This window comes from Lemur catta, chromosome 9 (genome assembly GCF_020740605.2).
Source record: "Lemur catta isolate mLemCat1 chromosome 9, mLemCat1.pri, whole genome shotgun sequence".
NCBI lineage: Eukaryota > Metazoa > Chordata > Mammalia > Primates > Lemuridae > Lemur > Lemur catta.
In genome coordinates, this window is record NC_059136.1 from 19,813,324 (window position 1) to 19,827,772 (window position 14,449).

At 38.4% G+C, this 14,449-nt stretch overlaps 3 non-coding genes and 2 pseudogenes across 3 annotated transcripts; all 5 read left to right on the forward strand.

The window, feature by feature from the left end:
* Positions 1–3,754: 3,754 nt before the first annotated feature.
* Positions 3,755–3,821, forward strand: LOC123645373 (annotated as a pseudogene).
* A 1,995-nt stretch (positions 3,822–5,816) lies between these two features.
* On the forward strand, positions 5,817–5,896 carry LOC123645369. The gene has a single exon (XR_006737548.1). It is a non-coding gene; the product is annotated as a small nucleolar RNA SNORD115 (small nucleolar RNA).
* A 2,723-nt stretch (positions 5,897–8,619) lies between these two features.
* On the forward strand, positions 8,620–8,700 carry LOC123645361. The gene has a single exon (XR_006737541.1). It is a non-coding gene; the product is annotated as a small nucleolar RNA SNORD115 (small nucleolar RNA).
* A 1,373-nt stretch (positions 8,701–10,073) lies between these two features.
* Positions 10,074–10,149, forward strand: LOC123645370 (annotated as a pseudogene).
* Positions 10,150–12,525: 2,376 nt separating this feature from the next.
* On the forward strand, positions 12,526–12,591 carry LOC123645520. The gene has a single exon (XR_006737631.1). It is a non-coding gene; the product is annotated as a small nucleolar RNA SNORD109A (small nucleolar RNA).
* The last annotated feature ends 1,858 nt before the right edge of the window (positions 12,592–14,449 follow it).

Consider the following 14,449-nt stretch of genomic DNA (forward strand, 5'->3'; position numbering starts at 1 on the left):
ACATGTGATGCTTGTTTTTCCATTCTTTGGATACTTCACTTAATATAATGGGTTCCAATTCTCTCCAGGAAAATCAAAGAGATGTCGTATCATCGTTATTTCTTACAGCTGAGCAATACTCCATGGTATACATATACCACAGTTTACTAATCCATTCGTGGATTGATGGGCATTTGGGTTGTTTCCACATCTTTGCAATTGTGAATTGTGCTGCTATAAACATTCGGGTACAGGTGTCTTTGTTATAGAATGACTTTTGTTCTTCTGGGTATATGCCCAATAAAGGGATTGCTGGATCGAATGGTAGGTCTACTTGAATCTGTTTACGGTATCTCCATAATGCTTTCCACAGGGGTTGCACTAGTTTGCAGTCCCACCAGCAGTGTATGAGTGTTCCTGTCTCTCCGCATCCACGCCAACATGTGTTGTTTTGGGACTTTTTGATCAAGGCCATTCTCACTGGAGTTAAGTGATATCTCATTGTGGTTTTGATTTGCATTTTCCTGATGATTAGGGATGTTGAGCATTTTTTCATATGTTTGTTAGCCATTCTTATATCTTCTTTTGAAAAATTTCTATTCATGTCCTTTGCCCACTTTTTGATAGGGTTGTTTGATTTTTTTCTTGCTGATTTTCCTGAGTTCTAAATAGATTCTTATTATCAGTCCTTTATCTGATGTGTAGTATGCGAAAATTTTTTCCCATTCTGTAGGCTGTCTGTTTATTTTCGTGACTGTTTCTTTGGCTGTACAGAAGCTTTTTAATTTAATCATGCCCCATTCGTTTATTTTTGTTGTTGCTGTGATTGCCTTAGGGATTTTCTTCATAAATTCTTTGCCTAGACCAATGTCTGTAAGAGTCTTTCCTACATTTTCTTCTAGAATTCTAATAGTTTCCCACCTAAGATTTAAGTCTGTTATCCACCGTCATTTGATTTTTGTGAGAGGTGAAAGCTGTGGGTCCTGTTTTAGTCTTCTACATGTGGCTATCCAGTTTTCCCAGCACCATTTATTAAATAAGGAATCTTTTCCCCAGAGTGTACCCATGAAAAGAAAATAACCCAGCTGAAATGATGAGGGTTGATATCTTCAAAAACATATCATCCCATAAAAATGAGTCTACCCTATTTAGAACATGGCAGTCTCCAGTCCCCATACTCAGGACCTCTAGGATAAATAAATGCTTTGCCTCTTTTAATCTTACCACAGTTACTGTGAATAAATTCAATTCTACTTGTACACAATAGACTTTACTATTATGGAAAATTTTTACACATGGAATAAAATGGTGCTATGATCAAGCTAAAAAGGATTATCAAATATCATATCAGGGGGCATAGAAATAGGGACTATAATTGCAAACTCTTACGATATAGAAATACTGACAATCTTAGTACCTTGGATGATTGCAAAAACATATAACTCAGATGCAAACAGGATAGAATAAAAACCTAATGCAAGATAAAACAATTGAGAAAAATTAGGATGAAATTGAGAAAATTTGTAATTGGACATCTGGTAATGATGAAAAAATATCGCTAAAGAATTTTCACAACCACCAGTTGTTCAACAACTACAGTATGTACTTGCTAGTTCTGAGCTACAAGATCGTACCTACTTAGGGAAACGATTAGGTATTGGGCATCTTACAAACCCTGTAGAGATTCAATGATGATGTATAAAGGTTGATCACACTAATATTATAGATAAAAGATGAACTTTGGCATTACAGATTGAAACTTCTGAAAACCAAACTAATAAATCTAATTTCACTAAGATATATAAGTTTTCTCCTATTCATATGTGAAACAATCATGTTAGATGAATGTCTTTCAAGGAGATATAATTGATTATAATTCAAGTGTATTGACAGATACAAGAAATGGCCAGTTCGATGGCTTTGTCCCCATGATTTGAAATGAACTGAATCCTTTTTTACATTATGATTGTATTTTTACAGTTTAACAGTTTTATGTGTACCCTCCAACAAATGCTCCATAATCAAGTTTTAATAATGGATAATGGGATTGGGGTGATATATGCATCTTATATAAGAAACATTACTTGGGAAGATGGACTATTTCTATCAGTCCTGGGTTAACCTACAGGAATAATATGTTATGTAATTTATGAATTTTTACAAGAAATATATTCGGCTATGCAATAAAAAATTCAAATTACAGCTTTAGACTACCAAGCCTCATGTGTTGATTATGCATTAGGTATAAGTTGGGAAAAACCAAAACAAAAATGAAAAATAAGCCTCAAGTTTTAAATCACAGATAAAAACAGTATACTAAAATTAATCAACAATTTCTAACTCTGTTGTATGATGGAGTATTTGTATGTGAAGCTAATCAAGAACCTGCTTTAATATGCATCACTGTGGTATGATATTTTCAAAGGCTAGTTATCTAAAGTGAATATTCTTTTATGTTTTAAAATTCATCTTATAATGTTAATCAGTACTATTATGTATACTTCTTTGGAATTGGTAAATACATGAAAAATTTAAAACTGCACAAAGAAGAATCAAAACTATAATGCATGTCCATTCTCCAGGACATGCTTGAGGCTCTGACTCAGGGGGATGGGCGGGACATGGACAATGTATATAACCTGAGCTTTTGTACCCCCATGACGAGCTGAAATAAAAAACAAAACAAAACAAAAACTATAATGCAAATTTTACAAACAAAAATCTAATACTATAAAATATCAAATTGGAAGATGATTGTGGGAAAACAGTTTGTTTTAACCTTACTGAAATGTTGAGGATGTAACTAATCACATGCCCTAAATATACTTGGAAGGGCAAATGTAGGAAGTACTGATAAAGAATTATCAAAGTCCTCCATGGTATACATATACTACATTTTGTTAATCTGCTTATGAATTATTGGGCATTTGGGTTGATTCTACCTCTTTCCAATTATGAATTGTGCTGAAACAAACATTCATGTGCAGGTGTCTTTTTGATAAAATGACTTCTAAGTCATATTGGATTAGAGCTTATTGTAAATTAAAAAAAAAAAAAAGATTGTCAAAGAACAAGACATCGTAGTAAGCCTGATAGAGAATTAAGAAAAGCAGAATGTCAGAATAAGCTCGATGTAACTACAGACACAACTTGAATATCTGCTGAATGTTTCTTTAAGACAGGGTGATATGTAACAATAATTGTAGCTTTCATTTCAAATAGTGCTGAAAGTCCCCAATAGCTTTGTAGCCACTTTTCAGCTATGAGCATACATTCAGGGTAATTGTTTTGCTTAACAATAAAATTAGTTAACTCTAAATTTATGAATTGACATGTTGCTTTGCATTTTGATTACTTCCCCCCGCCTCTGACACTATGAAAGATGTCAGTTGTTCCTCAAATGTCTTCTTTGAGAATATATACAAGATATGGTCAATAGGAAGCTTTGGTTTACACATGAAAGCTATTCATAGGTTCTTGGGAGAGAGGAAACCTAATACTGTAGCCTTTTGGGAAATAAGAACATATGCTAGTATACAAATTATGAAATACCACATGTGAGTAATGCACACATAAGAGATGTTTTTCTTATCTTAGATAAAAACTATTGAAGAAAACATATCAAGGCATCATGCACTTGAACACATGATAGCTATCTGGTAACCCTAAACTGAATCCACTTGAACTCCAGTCCACATAAGCAGCAGGGTTTAAAGATGTTATCCCTGGTAAGAGTTTTTAGGACCAATGGATGCATGAGGAATGCAAAGGCTTAGAACAATGATGAGAATTTGGAAGATGTGATGTCATATCAATCATGCTCTATAGGATTACACTGAGACAAAGAAGATGTGACAACCTTGAATGAACAGTGGGAGATAACTCTTTCTAGGTATTCAATTTGATCTTGATAAATGAAAGCTTTTGGTGAACTTGTTTCACCCACCTCTAGATATCTGCTTGTAAAAAAAGAACTTTCAGATTCTTTCAACCTGATTTTAGTATCTTTATTTCTTAGCACATTTGCATTGCATTGTTAGAGAATTGCATTGTTGTATATATTTTTCTCACTGAGTGATTTAAAACGTGTAGCTGGCTTCCTTTGATGACTTAGAAATGTCCAGGTAAGACATTTTCCAAGAAAATATTGGCCTTTAAGATGATTACATTCACTGTTTGAGAAAAAAAAATAGTGAGTTACCAGCTTATTCTTCACAATGAGTAATTGACCTACTTGATAGGATTATCATTAGAAATCTTCCCTTTTTATATGAACTTCCTTTACTTTAAGTTGGTAGTTTTAGGATACATTGAAACCATCTCTTCTGGGAGATATGGATTTGGGTTTATACCTACAAGTAGACAATTCATTTGTATTTTTGGGTTACTGTGATGTTGGTATGTATAGTTGGTATGTATAGTTAATTGAGGAAATACAACTGAAGGACTGCAAAAATTTCACTCAAAAGTTTGATGTTAGGGTATATACATTGCCCTTGATTCATGAAATTGAGTAAGATCATGGACAATGTGATATTTGATTTCTAGATCCAGAGTTTTATCTGTCTTCAATAGATTCATTACAGGCAGTGTATGACTATGAATGATACCAATTTTACTGATATGGATAACTTGCAAATTTAGCCAAAGTATATTGATGAGAATATTTTATTTCTGTGAAGTACCTCATGAAAAGTTCCCAAAAGAAAAGACCCTGTATTTTTTCCTTATTGTGTATGGTCTCATATTTGATGATATTTTCACTGTGATGGAAACTCAAGATTCAGTAATATGCTTGACAATGAAACTTGAAGTTGAATAAATTGATAAGCAAACTAATATCAGAATGTCAGCTCACCTAATCATGTGACTCCATTATTTAAGTATAATGCAGAAAATATATTATAAATGCTATGAATGATGCCAGTTGTTCTTAATATGGCCTTGGCATAGGTTCATCAAATCACACAGTATGCATCCTATTTTCTTAATAATTGACTGACCTACTTGATAGTATCCTCATGAGAAAAAGTCTCTTTTTCCTGAACATTCATTGAAATAATAATGACACAGATATTTCTGAGTCATAGTAACTATCTCAAAGGTGTGATATTATTTTAGCCTAATTATAGGAGTTAGAGAAGTTGATATATTTACCCCTACTGTAATATTTTTATGTTGCCCTAGTTTTGTAATATGTGTGGTTCATTGATAAAGACTCACGATATGAAAACAATGGATTCTCTGTCACAGCTTTGGAATTTTTATGTATGGGTTGCTCAAGATGCATGAGAATGAGTACCACTCCAAGTGACTTGATATCTGATATGCAGTCTTACATGGCTTCATGAGTGTCATTTTATGCTAATTCATATGCAGTGGACTGTGGCAAATGTTCCTGATACAGTTCCTTGAAGGGATAGAACAAGGACAAGCAATAAGATGCTCTGCATGACACCACCTGACTAGGTCTTCACCAATCAAGAAACTCACATTCTTTGTCCTTGTGTTTGGTGAATCAATGATCCACAGCTTCCATAACAGGTCTTTTTTGTAAGAATAATCATAATGGGTCATTAAGGAAAATCAAGCTGAGCCATACACCATGAGAGATGTAGTATTTGGTTTGGACACCTGTCCAGCTCCTGTCCACTTAGATAAAAACTAAGGAGGAAAAGAACCCTTTGGCCTGTGACAAATTATGCCACATCAGTATTCTGCACAGAATGTATGGAACTCCAGTGTACTTTAGCACACAGCCGTCAAAAAGACTTGTCTAATAAATACATTCAGCACTCAGGTTAAAGTGCAGTTATGTGTGGGGAGTTTCAGAATTCAGGTCAATGATGAGAATTTATATTATCTTGAAGAAAGATGAGGACATAAAATCACGCTCACTTGGACTATTCTGAGTCTCAGTCTTCTTTATAATTCTGGGGCCAGAAGTTGGGATTGATTCATTATTTTTATTTTGGGTGTAAGCAAATGAAACCCTTGTGGGAAACTTACTTTGCTCAACCCTATCTATGCATTTCTAACAAATTCTTATCTCTTAAGGTTTATTTCAGTGATCTATAATTTCTATAGTATGGCACATTTGGGGCTTATTTTGGGGGGCTCTTGTGTCTTTCAGTAAGATGTGCTGCCAAGAGAAAAACCATTTCATTGAAAAAAGGTGAGTGGCTGCCATTAGTAACATATACATTCCAAAGACTTTTGGATTAGTGAAGAATAACCCTTAAAGTAATTATGTTTACTCATTCAAACAACCTGAGTATCAATATGGGGTTTCCTTCTGGAATGAGGTATTGCCTTACTTGATTTGATCCTTTGACAAAATCTTTTCTTTTTATGTAATTTTGATAGAATTCAAAACTTAGATTAAATGTAAGAGTAACACATTTACATTGAGAAAAAGTGAGTGGCTTCATTCAGTCGCAGATACATTCCAAACAGACTACTAAACTAGTGAAAATTTACCCTAAGGCAGTGGGTTTACTTATTTTGTCAACCTCAATATTGGTAAGGGCTGTTGTTATTGAGTGACAGCTCCACCTGATGTTATCCAATGAGAAAATACTATTACTCGACTTTGATATGATTCACAGTTCAATACTCATATGAGTCCCTCTATACATGACTAGATAAGTATCTGTATAATCTAAATTGAGATTCTAAGAGAGTACTACTGCTACCGGGTTAATGAAGACATGTTTAAAAGGATCCTACTGACAAAGAAGAAAATACAATACTGAGTAAATTCCTATTCAAAATAAATGTAAAATCAATTATACTGAAGAGAAAAGTGATATAAAAATTTCAGCTGCATAATAATATCCAAATATCTTATGTCACAAAATGAAAGTTAATACAAGGAATGATAGAAGATGTCAGAAAAAGAATACTACTCAGAGTGGCCTCGGACCTAATTTATAGAACATGGCATTGCTTTGGTTTTAAGTGTGTCTTTTAAAAAACATGTCATATGCAATAGAACATGCCAAACATCACTCAAAGGGCTACCTTAAATACAAAGAGAATACATAAGTGGAAAGTTCCAGGGTTTTTTTGCTTAAAACCACCTAGGTGAATGAAAACAGTTAAGAACAAAGTATAATATAATAATTGTGATAGATAATCAATATTCTGCAATTCCATTAAAATTAATTTTATTGAAGTATACAATGACAACCACAAAAGAAAGCATAAACTAGTAACAAATCACAGGAAAATTATGGGCAGAGATTCACATCTGTAGTTCAGAAGTAAAATCAGACAAATAGATATATACAAAACTAGATCAGGCAAAAAAATGAGAAGATAGTAACCCCTTAATATCAAACAATGTACATAAAAATATGGAAACAAAAAAATTAATACCAATATTGATATAAGATGAACAGGACTAAAAACAATACAGAGGGAGTGCTGCTATGGGATACTTAGCCATGATAATAAATACAAAAGAGGTTTTAAGTGAAAAATCATACTCAATATGCTTAGCATGCAGAATTGTCAGGGTAGGATATTGTCACCTAAGCTGGAGACCTGGAAGGACTGACAGCAAGGTGTCCCCAGGTGGAAGAACACACTATGAAATGAACTTTCAAACACATGATAACAACATTATTTCTGAGCCAGGAGGTCACATCCTATGGTGTTGGCCAGTCCTCTCACTGGTCCCCATGTCAAAGTCAGCATCCGGCATCCCACGCTACTGCACTGCCACACAGATCGGAGTGTTTCCCTCTCCCCTGGGTGGCCAGCTGAAAGCTGGGCATCCCAAGGTGGAATGGAGTTTCCCTCAGAGGATGCCCAGGTCGTTTCAGAGCCGAGACTTCACCTCTGGAGAAGGGGGACATGGGCCCACAGAAAGGAGTGGCCATGTGGCCCTGGCCCTGGTTGACCTGGGCTCTGTGTTGGAGCTCTGCATGGTCCCTGAATCCAGAGCCAGGACACAGACGAGGTGGCCCAGCCTGGGGTCCACAGCCTGCAATTTCTCACAGCCGGGGTCAGTGCATGGAGGCCCTGGCTCCTGAGCACCCTGCCAAGGGACAGGGGATCCCTCTGGTGGGTGTGGGGATGCACATGGCTTTCTGGTCTGGGCCCTCAGTCATGAGCAATTTTAGCTTATGGCCAGTAGATGGGGAAAGGTGGCCCTGCACGGGCCCTGGGGTGCTTCCTGGCAGGAAGGAGCAGTGAGATGCTCTTGACCTGCTCTAGGAAGTGGCCTGCCTTGCGGGGCCCAAGCCCAATAACCAGTCTGCCCTGTGGTGTTCTGGTCCCATCAAGATATGGGGGTAGGAAGGGCCCCCAGGCCCTGAAAGGGTTCCCTGGTGGTGATCTCTTATTGGGTCCCTGGAGGAAATGCATGGGTGAGCCAGCCCCCACCCCCCGAGAGGAGTGTGACCCCATTTGGAACAACCCCTGTCCTCCACCTTCCCAGGCAGATACCGTACCAGAGAAAGAGCTCCCACAGGCCTGGTGCCCCTGGGACAGTGGCCGTCAACCCGGTGCCCAGCAGGCACTATGCCGAAACCCACATCCTTTGTGGCCCCCTATTCTCCTGGATGCACCTGTGGTGAGCTTCTCTTCTCCAGGTCACAGTGCATGTGTGTGTGGGGAGGCGCGCCCTGGGCTGGGTCAATGATGAGAACCTTATATGGTCTGAAGAGAGGTGATGACTTAAAAATCATGCTCAGTAGGATTACGCTGAGGCCCAGCTTAGGTGAGCATTTTGGAAGAGGACTTTGGGCTGCTGATCTCCCGTGGTGGGCAACTGTCTCTTCAGCTGGAGACTGGAAGCCCTGGAGGGCATCTCGGGGGACCCCAGGTGCTCTCTGCGCTCCTCAACGACCACCCCAAGCTCCTTTTGTGGGCAGGGTGTCAGGGGGACCATTCCCCAGGGCAGGGTGTGTTGGCAGGTCCGTGCTGAGCTCGTGCTGCCCCCGTTGTGTCTTTCAGGCAGCCGTTCAGCCCAGGTTGGCCCCAAGGCAGTGAGGATCACAGGTGAGTGGATCACTTGGGGCCTGAGCCACGATCCGTAGAGCAATTGGGTGGCCAAGGTTCTGCCTTAGGGCCATGAGCGCCCCCTGCTGGCAAGCCCATGGTGAAGTGGACAGGGCGCTACTCCCTCCTTCTGGGGGATGCCCCTGGGGAATCTAACCCACCAAGGGGGCATGCCCTTCTGGGCCGGGCTAGTCCAGTTGGTCTAAGGAGAAAATGGTTCCTGGAGCGAGACCCAGGGCAATGCGTGGCTCAGTCTAGTTGTTGTGTCTGAGGTCCCGGGCCAGCAGGCCTGAGGGGGTCATACCCCTGCGGGAGGGAGGACACCACTGGGGGGGGTTGTCACGGGACACATTGCTGTGCATGTGGCTTGAATCCTCAGGTGCTGGCCGCTGAGAGGCATGGCTGTGGCCCACCCAGGGGCCTGAATTGCCCAAAGCCCTGGGAGCAATGAGCTGCTGTGTCTGTGGTGAGTCCTGGGACTGGTGGGGGGATGTGCTGTTGCAGTGGTCTGACCTCAATGCCCTTTGTGTCCCCTCATGGCCTATGGGCTCAGGTAGCATCTAGCATTGCAAGATCCCACACTGCCATGCTCTCTGTGTTGCTTACCTCTCCTGTGTTTGGTGGGCTGAAAGCTGGGCATCCCATGGTGAGACCTCTCTGTCTGAAATGGAGTTTCTCTCAGATGATGCCCAGGTTGTTTCTGAGCCGAGAGGTCACCTCCATGAGGGACAAACTTGGGTCCGCAAAAAGTAGTAGCCGTGTGGCCCCCGAACCTGTTTGGCGCAGTTTAATGAGCCAATGTTCTAGAGCCTTAGTAACATGTTTTTGTGGTGGTATCATCCATATTTCTCCACCAAGAAACAGTATGTTTGAGCCGTTCCCACAAAAGTTTTATTTCTGTTATTGAACTATGGTCCTATTCCTATCCTCCTAGGTAAGGACTGTTGAGGAAGAGCATCCTTTGGTATTTTGCCACTGAGGCAAATGTTACCACCCAGCCAAGCTTTAGTGAATCCAATTGGTCTTCCGTTCGTTTGAACAATGAGTTATGGATGCTATTCTGGTAAGTGTTTCCAAGACAAAATGGATACATGTGTGGAGAGTATCTTCAGTAGATGTGATGATATAAAAATCATGCTCAATAGGATTATGCTGAGGCCCAAAGGAAGTGATAATTTTTGTAACAAGATGTGAGAATTCATTAGATTTTGGGGAGGTACTCTATCTGGTAGAACGAAACCCTTTGGGGAAGCTCACTTTCCTTACCTCTATCTATCTGCTTCTAAGAGAACTATTTTTATCCTTTGTCTTGATATTAATTTGTGTATTATTAATACTCCCACTTTGTTAGAGTAGATATCTTGGCTTATTTTTCCTCATTATGTGCTTCAGTATGCTCAATCAGCAATAAATGTACCATTCCATGGATTAGGTATCAGTCCTACATTGGGGATTGGAAGTTTTCAAATAGGACACTTGACTATGAACTCTGGCCGTTGAAATGATTACATATAGTCATTCATTTAAAACAAGTGAGTAATAATCTATTCTTCCCAATGAGTGACTGATCTACTAATGTGTACTAATTAAAAATCATTTTTTTCCCTGAACATGCTTTCATTTAAAGGTGAGATGTTTTGTACTTAATTGCAGTCAACTCTTTAGTGAAATATTCATTTTGATCTACACAAACGACAATCCAATTCTATTATTCCATTTTTTGGATTCCTATGACATAATGATATTTATAGATCATTGAGAGAGTATTCACAACTGAAAGACGTTGGCAACTTCAGAGAATGGTTTGAGATTCAGGCATATAGGTTGCCGTTACCAAGTACAAATAAAAGATTACAGGTAATCTGAAGTCATCTTTCCTTAACCCAAATCTCATGTGGTGTCATTAGATTCATTACAAAGGAACCTATATGCTATGAGTATTGCCACCTGTTATGGATATGCGTATTGCATATCAGCCAAGCGAAGAGGAGAAGAAACTTCATTTCTTCAATAAAATAAATCCTTGTCAGGTTACCAAAAGACTTGACACCTATACATTTGGTCTTTACCATACACAGTGAATAAGTTATCTGCAACTTAAATATTGGGTATATTTGGAGTATCAAACATGCTGCTCCCATAGAAATTAGGAATAACAACACGAGTCGTATACATATGAGAGATGTTACCCTACCCTGTGACTGTAGTTCTTATATAAAGACTACTTCAGCAGTAGCCATTAAAGCAAGCTTCACTAAAATCAACTGAAACATCGACCGGTACTGTAATATATTATAAGCTGAATGCAGGGGATAAAATTTTGGGGGTGTTAGTGTAATGTCAGAAATCCTTATTAATTAGAAGTGGACTTCTCAGGATCAAGGATAAGCACAAGTAACTGAGGATGTTGAGGTGCAGCCGAGTGGCCATCTATTCTATTAGAACAGGACAAATAACCCTTTTGGCACTAGCCCAATTGATGTCCTCCTCAAAGATCTCACACTGACATTATCTTCTATCTTCCATTTTTCACACCACAGGGTATTCTCATAAAATCTTTTTGGTTGCATACAGCTTTAGAACTTGGCATTCAAGCAAAAACTGCTCTGTAACTAACTCAGATAGCTCGGTATTGAGGAAATTGCAGGTTAAGAATTCAGGGAGGAAACAAGTGAATAAATGAAACAACAAAGGTGACAAAAGATCCACTCTGATGTTTATCATAAGGACAAGGATGCTGGGATGCCTGTATGATAAATAATTATAAAGAAACCACTATGGAATTTCATTTCTACATAATTTGGTGCATTTCTGACCTGATTTATTTATTCAGATGATGCTTAGTTACAGGTTAAGAATGAGAACAAGTTGTTGTACTTCAGGGAAGAGAGGTGAGCAACCACTTTGGTACTTTTGCAATTTTTCTGTGTGTCTGGGGCTGGTGAAGTCAGAACTTCAAGGTCTATGTGTTCATTCCTTCGGCGGCTTAAAGGAGATTCTTTTTACAGTACATATATTTGCCCGCGGATGTGTCTTCCACTGTTCAAAGAATCTTCTTTTTTGTTTCTTCCCTTTTTTTTCGATATCTTTTTGAAGTAACCAACAAGATTTTGGGGAATGGCTTACGTATTTCTCTTTTTCACGATATTTTGAAGACAGAAAATAATCTTGTAATGGAATTATCGTGTACTGAATATTAAATTTTTTAATATTTATCTGGTACCTTCCCAAGATAGAGGTTTTGTTCTTATTTGTTCTGTAATGATACCATATATTACTTCGGTATATGACTTATTCCTTAAAGTTTTAGTTGATTTAAAGGTTTACTGAAATTTCCCACGTACTTCTTATCTAATTTTATTAGAACAATCGAAGGTCATTTTTCTTCATGTTTTTTGAATGAGCATTCCGCTAGGCAGGTACTAAACAAAACATCCACTGCACATTTATTTCTCTCCATTGGTAAAGCATAAGATTAGCCTTCACAAAATAAGCCTGGGTGTGGAAAATACTTGTTTGTTGGAAGGGGTATTGACTGGATCGATGATGAGCCTAAGTGTCCGAGGACGGTGACGACACATGGCAGATGTACATCTGAGGTCCAGATGAGTGGCCCTCTGGTAGGACAAGGAAGACTTTGAGGTGCTGGCTTATTTGGTAACCCCTAAGGGACAGCGTAATAGCACTGGGAGCACGTGTGTGTTTTCACCGTGTTCTGGACATATTTCCTTGACATGAGGACATTAAAATGATTGTATTAAGGAAGGGTCCAGCAACAGTGATACGTACTGGAAATCTCATTGCTGTGATAATGCCAATACCGAGGGAAGGCTATGCCTGTTTTCAATAATGACAATAGAACCGCTCAGGAAGAAAGCAATATCAGTGCTTTGTTACTTTCACTGTTGAGGATTTTCTAAGAGTTTGCCTTCACTTTTTTTCTTTTCTTTATTTCCCCTGTCATGTTTTGCCCAGATAGAAAGCCTGCCATGGGGTCCTCCACGTCAGAGAATGGGGTGAGTAGCTAAACTTGTGACTGTTTAAAATAATTTTTGTTGAAGCATACTAATTGTACATATTCAAGGAGTACACGTTATATTTTAATACAAGCGGATGACACATCATTATGTGTCATGACCTGAGTAATTGGCTCATGATTGACCTGAAACCTTTATCATCGCTCTCTGTTGGGAACATTTGAAAAATTCTAGCTCTTCTGAAATATGATAAATTATTGTTAACTCTACTTGCCCTATTTCACTATTGAACACTAGAATTTCTCCTTCTTTTGAACAGAGTTACCCCTTCACCAACAACTCTTCATTACCCCTTCCCAAACAAGGACACATTAAGTGTACAAGTCAATGATTTTTTACTAAGTTGACAGAGTTGTGTGTCCATCTCCACAATTCACATTTAGAAACTGTGCATCATCCCTAAAAGTTGCCCCATCCCCACTAATAATCGATACATACTTTGTTCCCAAGCCCCAGGTAAACACTAAGCAGCTTTCTGTCTATATGGATTTGCCTTATCCAGAAATTTTATATAAATGGAATCCATAACATATATAGTTTTTTTGTTGTTGTTTCTTTTACTTAGCATAAAGTCTTTGAAGTCCATCCATGTTGTCAGCATGTATCAGCTCATTTGAAGTCTTTTTACTGAAGATATTACTTTATGTCCTGGAATTCCCACTTGGTTCCCTTTCATAATTTCCATTTTCCTTATGAATCTACCATCTATTAACACATTCCTGCCATTGTCTACTTTTCATTGTTTATAAAAGAGTTTTTATAATTTTTCTGCTCTTTCTGAAAATGGGTCATCCGCCTGTTCATTTATCAGGATTCTGGATTCCATTTTCTTGCTTCATCTTGTCTTACTTGTATTTTTCTGTGTATCAGATGTTTCGAGTAGAGTGAGAGTGAAGGCTGATATTCTCTCGGCTTCTTCTTTGGTTTCAGACAGAACTTGGAGGGTAGTGAGAAAGAAATGATCCTTTAACTTTCCCATAAGTCAAGTCGTGGTGAAATGGAATCATACAGTTAACATTATGCCATCTACACGTATTGAAGTGTCTGTTCCGCTGGGTGTATGTTGTATATATCGAAATAGAACCTAGACTCCTCACCTCTCTTCCTGGGTGAGAGATTTCAATTCAAAATTTATTAATAAGATCTTTATTAATGTAGATTGAATCTTCAATAAGAGCTGTTGATTGTGAGTTCGCTGTAGTGCTTCGTAGTTTGCGTGTATTGTTCTTGCATATATTATACTTATCTACTTATGATTTTCACTCATTTGCGATTAATATTTCTTGCGCTTGCCAATAATAAAGCATTAAACAAAACTGACAAGATGTTGAAAAGTGGGCCAAATCAGGAAAATAAGTAAAGTCTTCTTTGACCGGGAGATTTTACACAGCTTCTGAAAGCAAATGTATTTTGCACAATAGTAA